This window comes from Capsicum annuum, chromosome 7 (assembly GCF_002878395.1).
Source record: "Capsicum annuum cultivar UCD-10X-F1 chromosome 7, UCD10Xv1.1, whole genome shotgun sequence".
Classification (NCBI taxonomy): Eukaryota; Viridiplantae; Streptophyta; class Magnoliopsida; order Solanales; family Solanaceae; genus Capsicum; species Capsicum annuum.
In genome coordinates this window covers 177,992,331-178,004,284 of record NC_061117.1, presented here as the reverse complement: position 1 = coordinate 178,004,284, position 11,954 = coordinate 177,992,331, and positions in this window count along the sequence as shown.

Genomic DNA, 11,954 nt, shown 5'->3' with positions numbered 1-11,954 from the left:
ATGAAGGAAGGACAACATCGTTCCACAACGATAACTAAGGCGCTAGGTGGGAGGCAACCCACAAATTCCATGAGAGTAGCTCGTATCCTTTTTGTTATGCTTTTGTAGGATATATGTTATCTTTTGCATATGAAGCATTTGTGGCACTATGGAGTACATTGGATGAGCTTGAAAAGGGGAAAGTGTGTAATTCTGCATTGAAAACTGAACAGGGGAAAAATTAGTGAAAATTAAGTAAGCAGCTGAACAGGGGAGCAAAAGTACTCTTAGTTACTGCGATCGCGATCCCCACTCACGATTGCGGTGATGCAGGTATCCGCGATCGTAGCCACCTAACCTTGATCGTGGTCACTTTAGCTATTTAACCACTCATTTCCTCTCATTTTCCTCACACTCTCTTTAAAGATTGTACTCTGTAATTTGGGCTAATTTCTGGCCAAGTTTATGAGCTCTCAAATAGCATCTTTGCACCCTTCTTGCATCACAACTCCATTAAGTGTCATGAATCCGTGTTTTTATTTTTAAAAATAGGCCTTAGATTGAATAATTAAGAGAAAGCCTAAAGTTTTGATTGTTATGACTTCCATGTTGTCATACTTGGTATGGAGTTATGTTAGCTTCTTAGATAAAGTGTGCACACAAGTGAGATATCTTGGATACCTAATAATGTGTGAAAAATATAGACAAACAAAATGTGCACCAAGTGTTTTACACTTTTCCAAAATGAACTTTCAATAGGGGTAACTACATTTTAAAGGACGCACTCAAACACTTATTAGCATTGCTGAATTGTTTTTCCTGTACACCCATATTGTAGAGCATGCTAGTAATCCAATTTGGAAGAGATCTGAACATGAAAACCTGACATAAAACTAGCTTAAGGTATCACGACCGCGGTCAGATGACCGTAATTGCGGCAATGCAAATGCAATCATAGTTTGTAATTGCGGTATCCGGGGCCAATTTCTTGCCATGCCAAAAATCCAACACTTCTAATTTTTAACCTAGCACCACCAAGCACCTATTCCAATAAGCCTTAATGAGAAATGTGGTACAGTTTGCATGTTAAAACATCATTGATTGATATAATGTGTGCCTAGTTCTTTCAGGACAACCTCATGGACAAGTATGATCACATCTAATTCATGAAACCTGAGTGCCACACTAACTACTACAGTGATATATCGAGGACAAAGTTGCTCCCATAAATAGAAATTTGTTTAGAGAATGTGTCAAAGAAACTACCAGTATTTTATGACAAACTTGAAGCCATAGGGTGATGGTGTTTCGCCTTGGATCCATGTATTGCAAATAATCAATGGTTCTGCAAATTTTATGCCAATATCAATGAAGTGTCTTTTCTGGACCTGTTCAATGTAACTATCAAGATTCAGGGTAAACCAATTAAAATTGCGGCTAAGTAAATCAATGATATTTATGGGCTCAAATATGCAGACATGGGTGAATTCAAAGCAAAGGGGTGTAAACTGGGGAGTTGGTTGATGCAACAGCTATTCCCTGGAAAGGAAGTCTCTTGGACCAAAACTAAAAGCAATATCTCCATTAACGACTTCACTTCCTAGGTTCGCATATGGGTACACATCATTTGTAGCCAAGTTTCTCCTTGTACCCACATGACAGCAATCCCAGAATTATATGCTCGGATGGTTGCTTGTATTCTAGATGGCATCCCACTGGATATTGGTCAACTTATAGTCAATGAAATAGATTATTTCAAGAACCTAAGTGGTATGCATCTCTTCTTCCCCTCTTTGGTTACTGAGCTTTGCAGGAAAGCGAGGTTGAAAGAGTATGCTAGTAATACATAGGTGCGTCCTAGTGCACCCATCTACCCCTTGAGGATCTAGGAGAGGGCACACCTAGAAAAAGAAAAAAAAAAGAAAGATCGACTTGGAAAAGACGGCATGCAGTGAGCCCGAGTCTCATAGGTCAATCACTATGGGACCTATTGAGGAGATTGGAGTAAATATTACAACCATCAAACAGTTTATGTCTAGTTTACCCCAAGGTCCGGGTGAGCCCTCCACCATTCATCATTCTTATATATTATATGTCAATTATGAGAAGTACATGGAGGACCAAAAGAAGAAAGAGGCTACCATTACTAAGCTTAAGAAAGCCTACTCCTCTTTTGCGAAGTTATACCGATACCTACGGTTTGAACATGAAAAAATGGTAACAAAAGAGAAAAAGAGGTATGAGTTCTTTATCAAAATGCGGGTGAAGGGTCTATGAAAGGGCCTAAAACCCCAAGATAGACTTGTTTCCTCTTGGGTGGAGAGTGATGATGGAGCCCCAGCTGAGTGGACTGATCTTGAGGAGAATGGTGATGATGCAGAATCTGAGAGTGAAAGCATCCCTTGATACGGTTTCAGGGAGCGCCCTTATCTCTTTTATCCTTGATTATTTATGCAGTGGGGACACTGCTATGTATTTAGTTGGGGGTTTCTCCTTATTCATTTGATTTGGGCCTGTATTATTGATATTTCTGCATACTTTTCTATTTTTTGGAGATGATTCTTAGTTTTATTTGGGTTGTAACATTCGAGCACTCTGATGGGGTCCACATTTGCATAGATTAGTTACTTTATTCTTAGTTTCCTACTTTAGTTTAGCTTTAATCGATGAGTTTTTCCCTGTGATAGACTGAGTGACGACATTCTTAAAGGGAAAGCATCGTGATTGGTTTTTATCCATATATGCAGGGGAAGTCTAGTACTCGTGGCATCATGATCGATGCAAGGAAAGTATGAGTACCTATGGCATTGATTATTTAGGGATTGCACTCATACCCAATTGCGAAGTCTAAGTAGCTATGTGGGTGGTCCACCCATATTAGAGCCACAATGTAAGACAATCAACTTGGGTTGTTGCCGTGATTGGAAAATTATGCATGGTGCGGATGCAAAACAAACAACCCCTTCCATAAAAAATTTTTGCGAAATTCGGGGGCATAGACGTGAGCAAACTTGTGACAAACTTTTTCTCTTTCTATGACTCTAAAAATTGACTTTAGAATAATAGTGAATGCTTTATCTTTTTCTCAAGCGGGATGAAAAATTGAACTCGCTTGACGAGATTCGCATTCTATGTGTGTGAGCTTAATTGTCCATATCTCATGTGTACTTGTACCATATAGAACTTACCCCATTAGTTCTTCAAATCTAAATTTTGATTGTGCTTGGTTGGTTATAATCATAGGTCATTTTGTGATTTTTGAACCCACTATAGCCTGAAAATCCTATCTATACATAATTATAATCCCTAGTTCCCAATTTGGGCCTTTAGACCTTTCTTTGGCAAACTCCTTACAATCTTTGATCCATTCTCTTTATCCCTCTTTTGAACCAAACCCTCCTTGAACTTGAAAATATAACTTGAGGCTAAAAGCCTCAGTTGGGGGTAGTAAAGGTTGATGGAAGAAAGTGGAGGCCACAAAGTTGTTAATGAAATGCCTAATATGCCTAAGAGTTGAAAATTAAGAAATAGAAAAACAAAGGATCCAACAAAGGAATGAATTACACGAAAGTTACAAGAACAAGAAATTAAAGAAAAGTGGGAAAATAAAGAAAAGGCAAAAGAGGCAAAATAGTAAAAGAAGAAAAAGAAGTAGCCCAATAAATAAATAAAAAAGTGAAGAGAGTATGATGTAGAAGTTCAAGGAGGGTTTAGCCCCATTGTCCTAAGTTGATATCCTTCCCTGCCTTATACCTATATTACAAGATCAAAAAGTCCTTTGTGATTCCCTACTGAGTGTGGTCATTGTAGTGGCGATTGAAAAATAGGGACAAGCCTATGATATGGTACTTGTTAGCATGGAGAATTTCTTGAGAGAGAGAGTGTTTTCACTTAAAATTCATTGTTGTGTGATTAGTAACAAGGTGTGTGAAATCTTCTTTCTTGTAAGGAGGTATGTGAACAAGTTAAAATGGGTGATTGTGTCATCCTCCGTACAATGAGATAAAAGAGGGTATAACTTGGTTGTAATCAACAAGTGAGTCATTTCTCGAGTATTAGTGGTTATTACATAGTTGCTCCTTAAAGTCTAATGCATCTTTCAAATATTTTCTTTTATTGAGGGGTGTTGTTGAAACCATTTTGCCCATGTGCAAAAAGATTTTTGTGGTAGCCCTCAAGTTTAAGTCATCATGATCATTGGGTAATATAATGAGGGCATATATGTGAAATTTTCTCATAGAAAAGGGTGGTGTTGCTTGAGGACAAGCAAAGTTTTAAACTGGGGTGTTGATGAGCGGTGATTTTACCACTCATTTGCACCAACCATTTGTGCACACTACCATACTTTGTATAAGAAAATGAGACATCATCATGATTTAAATTCACTAATAACCACATTTTATAGGTATACGATTGAGAATGTGAAAAGATGTGGATTAGAGCTAAAAAGGGGTCAAATGGAAGCAAAAAAGGTGCAGCTGAAGACCTGGAGCAGTTCAGCTTCAGTTACCACGACCGCAGTCCTCAAGCCATGGTCATGGTCAGTTAAGATGGTTAGCACAATACGATCACAGAGCACAATCTTGGTCACGTAGCCGCGATCGCGGTCAAACCTGCGCGATCACGGTCCAGCGGGAATGTAACCTATGGCAGTTTTGTAAAATAGCATAAACGAATCTCAAATCATATATAGGAAAAAACCCTTTCTTCTCTGGGTATTGCTTACCTCATAGATATTTTTGAACTAAAAGGAAAAAACCCTAATTAGGAAAGTGTGTAACTACTCTTGGGGGCTTAATTTCTTAATAATTTTGTGAAGAATAAATGTTTTGGATTATCCTTATGGTATATCTCTTTTTACTTTCTTCATGAGTAGCTAAGTAATTTAGTCTTAGGATTATGTTGAACTAAAGTGTAATTGTGCTTGGATGTTGTTATTTTTGCATGATTTTTAGTTGTTGACTATGGATTACACCATTGCTTGGGTTAATGCATCGGAATTTGATGGGTTAAAACCCTAAATCTCCAAATTGGTTTGATGGGTGAAAACCCCAAACTCTAAAAACCCTTTGTCATCTTTGAAAGAGGGATGAAGGTAAATATGAGGTAACCCATAACACCTTTGAAAGAGGGTTATAGGGGGACAAGGTAATGGTGGATAATTAAAGGGTCATTTGGTTTGAAGACAAGTTATACCAGGATTAGTTATGCTGGGATAAGTTATGTTGGGATTAATAGTCCTGGGATAAGTTATCCTGATATTCTTTTTTTAGTGGCTGTTTTGTTTGTGGTACTAGAAATAATATGTAGTGCATTGTCTTTAAAAAATATTATTTATTTACAAAAATACCCCTCACTTTAGTCAACTTATTAATTGTTTTTATGTTTGTATTCATATGATATTGCACGAGGTGAAGTTGCAATGCCCTTTCAAAATTTTGATGGCCTTTGAAGCTATTCCAACTATGTTATCAAAGAATTAGAATAAAAAAAATGTAACATATTAATTGTTTTGCTCAATTGGAGAAAAAACTAAAATTTGCCATTTTATAATTTTGACTGCAAATATATATATATATGGGGGTAGTTTTGTCATTTTATAATTTTATCCAAGGATAAATTAAGGTGGAATAACTTATTTGTGGGATAACTTATCCCGGTACTATTATTAGTCCCAGATAAGTTATCCCGAGTATTACCAACCAAACGATGCACTAAAAAGTTTATCCCGAGATTATTTGTTCTAGTACCTCACACCAAACGACCCCTAAGTCTATGGTTTACTACCTTTTGCAATCTTAGAAATAAGTGTGATTAGGGTGTAAGCCATGTCAAGAGCATCATCCTAGAAATAGGGATGCTTGATTGAGGTTTGGGTGATTACAAATTGCACACTTGTTTGGTGCACAAAAGAGCCAATGGGTGAAATCGTTGTAGTTTTATTGAAAGATTGACTACAATGACTTTCGACCTAGCCTATTCTTTGGTCAACAAATAAGCTTCATGCTAAACCATCATCAACCCAAATGTTTTACCATTGGGTAGACACAATCCCAAGATCCTCTCTAATCTTGATTTCAAATCAAAATTGTCATATTCGTGTATTGGTAGTAGAAAATCATTACAAACTAATCCCCCCATTTTAATTTACATGTCTTGTTTCTTATCATTTCGGGTAACCTCTTAGTAATTAGAGAACACATAAGACTTGAAATTTATAATTTACTCTGTGTGGATTCGACCCCAACTCTAGTTGGGTTATTGACAAAGATCGTCTCACCCCCTCATTATGAGAGTGAGTTGAGCGTTATCAAAATGGCACCATTGCCGGGGATTGGAATATAGATTTCACTTGTGCGGTGTGATTCTTACTTGGGAATACTCGAGGAGGTGTAATTTACTTTATTTGTTATTTTTGTTCTTTTATAGATAATCGAAGTTTTAATGGAGCAATGAGTGATAGCGCAAGAAATATGGGCCCCTTTGATGCCCCTCTAGATGATGAGGGCCCATCAAAACAAGTGCAATCCGTATCCCACCAACTAAAGGGAATGGAGTCTTTCATGTGACTAGCGTTATGCTTCACATGTTGCATGTGGATTTGGCCCCAACTCTAGTTAGGTTACTAACAATGAACGCCTCACCCCTCAATCATGGGAGTGAGTTGAGCGTTATCACTTAGCCCGGGATCCGACCAAGACCCTGACGTTGAACTTAATGCATTTTAATCAAGATCGGACTCTCATTCCTGAATTAGGATCCAACTTTCGATCCTGATCCAAATTAAACTAAGGAACCAAACCAGGGACCAGACTCTTGACTGATACCCTCGATTTAGGACCCTAACTCGGGACTTGACTCCCGACTTTGTCCCCAACTAAGGGTCAAGATCAGGTCCTGGTTGGGGTAGAATCTCCATTTCGGTTCAAGAGTAGGATCAAGTTTAGGTTTTGAGTCAGTGTCCAATTTAGTATTGTGGCTAATTTTGGGTATTAGGTTATGATCGGATCAAGCTCTAAGTCGGGGTTGAGGGCAAGGTCAGGATAGGTGTAAAGGTGTGAGTCTGCGTTAAATGACAAGGGTCCGAGTCCAGGGTCATAGTATTTGTCAAGATTGTATTGAAATAATATTTTTTTTACTAATCAAATATCATAAAATTAACAAGAATATCACTTATTTTCAATGAAATATTTTTCAGGAAACATTCTACCAAACAAATCCTCAATGTTTTAACAGAAAAACTGCAAAATAATTATGATTTCCTATTCCAAAGTTAAACAATTTTGAGTATAACAAAATAACCATATAAATGTCACACCCCTTTTTTAACAAAAAAGATTTATTTTAAGTTTTAAAAGGGTTTTATTATTAAGTGACAAAAGAAAATAATTTATTTCGAAAAGAACTTTTAACAATCAAAACTCAGAGTCCCCACTTAGCATAAATCTGGTGTGCCAAGTCACCTTTGGAAATTCTTTTCAAAATAATTTTTTAACTCTTTTAAAACTGGTCCACGAACAGAGATTCTGGTTAAGGAATTTTGTTGACCGGGAGGAAGGTGTTAAGCACTCCTCGATCCCGTGGTTCAACCATGGTCGCTTCTTGGAGTATATCGGCTAGTACGACACTATGAAATGCATAAACCAAACCAAACAAAACACACAACACACAACAAACAAACAATCAAATATTCAAATTGTCAAAACTTCAAAGTAGTGTCCAATCCAATTTATTAAAAACCAAAATAAAAATGTTGAAATTAAAATCTAAACTATTCTAACAATCCTACACTATGCTTTACCCGATGCCTCGGGCCTAGATCACGATCGATCTTTTGAGCACAACTCCCTCGGGGTATTTCCCAAATAAAATAATACATATAACCTCGGGGCATACCCAGGACAAATAAGTACAATTGATCCAAATACGATAAAACAAAATCATTCAATAAACATTCAATCACCTAACAACCAGTGATTCTTACGATTTTTCTACCCGACGTAAGATTTGCCTATTAAATTTTTGGCGTAAAACATGATACTATCAAGTACAACAAAGTTAACATCCATTTCAAATCCAACAACAATCAATGAATCAAAGCGACTCAAATACGAGGAATTAAATTTTCCTTTTTTCCCCAGTTTATCATCATAAGCTTTTGCGGGTGTCAAACCCAATCACAACTACTTGCAACAATGCATAATGCAAAGATAAATCACGATTTTGATCAATAAATGCACCCTTTTGGGGGTAAATTTGAATGACTGAGACCAACAAGTCCCTCTCTTAAGCGTGAAAGTGAAAGATTCTTACTAAAAGTGCATCATTTAGGATTAAAGGCTCAAATTAAGAAGTGCACCTCCTAGACATAAGACATGATAGACCCAAATTAGATAATGTGTCTCTTAGGGGTATAAGATGATGAGTTTTTACCATAATTGTGATTACCAAACCTATACAGCAACACTGCTCTTGCATTTACAGATACAAGGAATTGCATCTCTGGATATTTGCGCTTTGAAGACTTTGATTAGAAGGTAGCAATTGTTCCTATACCATACAAAGAAAACTCGTGAGTTTAAAATAGTATGGTTGGCTTGCAACTTTGGCTTTTGAGGCAATTTCTCTCGCACTTGTCCCATTAATTTTGTTTTCAACATTTGACATATGTCATTGACTTATTTCTCCATTGATCTAAACTCAAATTATTAAAAGTTACTTAGAAACAAGCACGATATGTCCCTTTTTCTATGTCTCTCAGATGAATCTTTAACCTTGGTATTTCCATGAATTCCCAAACTTGTTTTCTGATAAAATTTTCTGTTTGTCTTATTTTGACTTACTATCATGCTTCTTTCATGTGCTGGCCTTTTGTCTTTCTTGGTGCAATTGAAAACGTTGGTAACAAGTTTTGAAACTCTTTCTTACTTGTTTTGACATGGACTTGACTCAAAGACAAGAGAAAAATGACAATAATTTTTTATTTGGAATACTGCCTCAAGGAAATAAAAATAAAAATAAAAATAAGGAGAAGAATGAAAAGATAATAAATGTCCCATTTAAAAAGAGAAAGGAAAATTTATTTGAAAATAATAGTCAACTTTAATGATTGTGACATACGTTTTGATTAAACTGCTTGATCTTTCCATCCAAACTCACACAAATTGTTGTTGAGTGGACGACCTAGAAACTGAGTTACTTTCTTAAGTCAATTGCACTAACAGACCTCATGCATCTAGTGACGCCTTGAAGGGTTTTCGCCAACAATCTTATTCATTTTCTTTCTCTCAACTCACCATTGACCTAAGGTAATGAAACTCTCTTTTTTTCATCTCTCTCAATTTGAGTGCCTGTGAGGATTTTCACCAATGAGACTCATTCATTTTCATTTCTCTCAGTTTATCATCGCCTTATGGTGCCCGTAGGGGTTTTCACCAATAATACTCTCTTATTTTTATCTCTCTCAACTTACCATTGTTTTACGGTGCATGTGAGGGTTTTCACCAATAAAACTCTCTCATTTTTATTTCTCTCCTGATTCCTTATGCTGAGGAAGACAAATAGTTCCCATAATGCATCATCATATGCATGCATGCTTTGCCTTATCATATTCAAAGATTGATCAGAAGGTCTTTCTTTTATTATAACTTGGCTTTTGGATAAATTTAGAAAGAAAGTATGGCATGAGGCCCAAACGACACTTGAAGCGGGGTGGAACTTACAACTTTTGGAATCGACTCAAACAACAAAGATTAAATCATGCCCCAGTTTCTTTTGACTCGTTAATCCTAAATTATTTATTTGGTTGGAACAAGCCCAGAGTAGGGCAGCCTATGTATCTCACCCCCGAGAGAGGAGAATCAAGTCACATGTAGTTCCGACAAGATGTTCCTTTGCTCGGTTCTGACTTTTTTTTTCTTTTTTTTTATTGACTTTTCTTTTTGGAACTTTTTTTGACTTTATTTTTATTGACGCTCATCTTTTTTTCTTCATCTTTGGCCATATTTTATCTCTTTTGTTAAACTTTACTGACTTTATTATTTTGGTCAACACCTTTTCTTTTGAACTTTGTTGACTCTATCTTGATTCCAAAAGAGGGATATGAAAGAAAAGATGAAAATAAAGCTCAAATGAGGTAAACAAAAGATGACACCACGTTTGGATAGTAGAATGAAATGCCTTCGTCATATCAATCCTTAAAAATGTAAGTACAAAACATGCAATATGGAAGTGGGAGATGAGGATCATTGATGACACTTTTACAACACTAACATTAATTGAGCCTGTGCATCGCTACTTCTTCTGCAAACTCCATCTTTGTTATACATTCCTCACATCGAATGACTCATGCTTTCGTGGAGTTGATTTTCATTCTGTTTCTTTTGATATAGGATCACACATCCACTGTTTGACCTAATTGAAATATGTCTTTCAATTGATGACAAAGTTATTCTTGCGATTCTCAAAATAGTTGCCTTAATTTTCATAAAAGACTTCAACTTGGTCACCAAATGTCTCAGCACTTTACCTATTTTCTCATATGCTTTTTATAACTTTAGCCCTCTAATTCAAAGTTCATGCTTAAACTGGATTTTAAGATCTAGCTGAAAATTCCGCCAACATGTCATATCACTAGAATCACCATAAAATGTACTATGTAAAGAAAACAAGAAAATAAGAAAACAACACATAATTAAAACACAAAGAGAAAAGGGACACTCTAATTAGTTAAAATGAAATATAGAAGGGTTTGACCATAAATGACAAAGGGATATAACAAGATAGATTTTGAACTAAAATTCTAAAATGATTCGGATAACAGAAAAGAAAAAAAAACAAACTACCAGATCTCTTCCTAGTAGGGAGAGGAGTGACTTCTCAATTTCTGAGCCTGACATCTTAGCCACTGGTTTGCATATCAGCATGACTAGAACTTCCACCACTGTCAGACATATTCTCTTCAACAAATAAGTTCTGGATCTCTATGCTTAACTCGTTACTTCTCACATGTTGTGCATTACCGTGCGTTGATGAAGGATTCTGTGTGACCTTTATAGTGTCAATGTTTTTCACTACAATTAAGTTTTCTTGAATCATCCTTTTTATTTCTCTTTTCAAAGCACTAAAACATTCAATACTGTGACCTTGAACATCAGAATGATATGCACATCGTACATAAGGATCAAAATTTCTTGAATGTGGGTCAGAAGTACACCCAAGGAACGGTGTGATCATGTCCAACTCTCTCAATCTCTTAAATAAACTGGCATATGATTCCCCTACTGGTGTAAAATTATCCTTTGACTTTATCTTCTTTGCAAACTCTGGCCTCGATTTAAACTTGGACTTAAAATTTCCTTGGTAAATATATGGGGGATGAAGACAATGTTGAGGGACCGGTGCATGCCATTGTCGATAAGAAGACGGATGTGTGTACCGTTGTGCATTGCTCAAAGAATACTGAGAAAGTGGAATGGAATATCTTGGATTTTGTAAAGAGAAACCTTATTGCAGGTGAATTTATGGATTTGATGTGTAAGATCGGGATTGAAACTGACAATATTGCTGAGTTGGACCTCTCAAGCTCTGTTGTGGCCCCGACACAACAATAGTTATATTCTACCTTTTCTTTCCTTCAGTCCCCCTCAATTGATTGCAATATCGTCTCAAGTGTTTTACAAAATCCTAATAATCATCATACTCCTCAAATTCTAATACCTCAAAGTTAGTAAGGTGGTTAGCACTTGAATACATACCCTAGTCCTTACATGCAATATCTTTATAATTCACAAGTTCAAGAGAATTTTTCATAGCCTTTTCCGCACTCTTCATTTTCCTAGATATTTTTTCTTGCTCTTTAGAAGATTGGGAAAACAATCATTGGACAGAAAGCCAAAGTGAAAGTCTCAGTAGAAGGTTGAGCAACAGAAGCAGAAACAATAGGTGGTGTCATCAATATGGTAGATTTATACTGA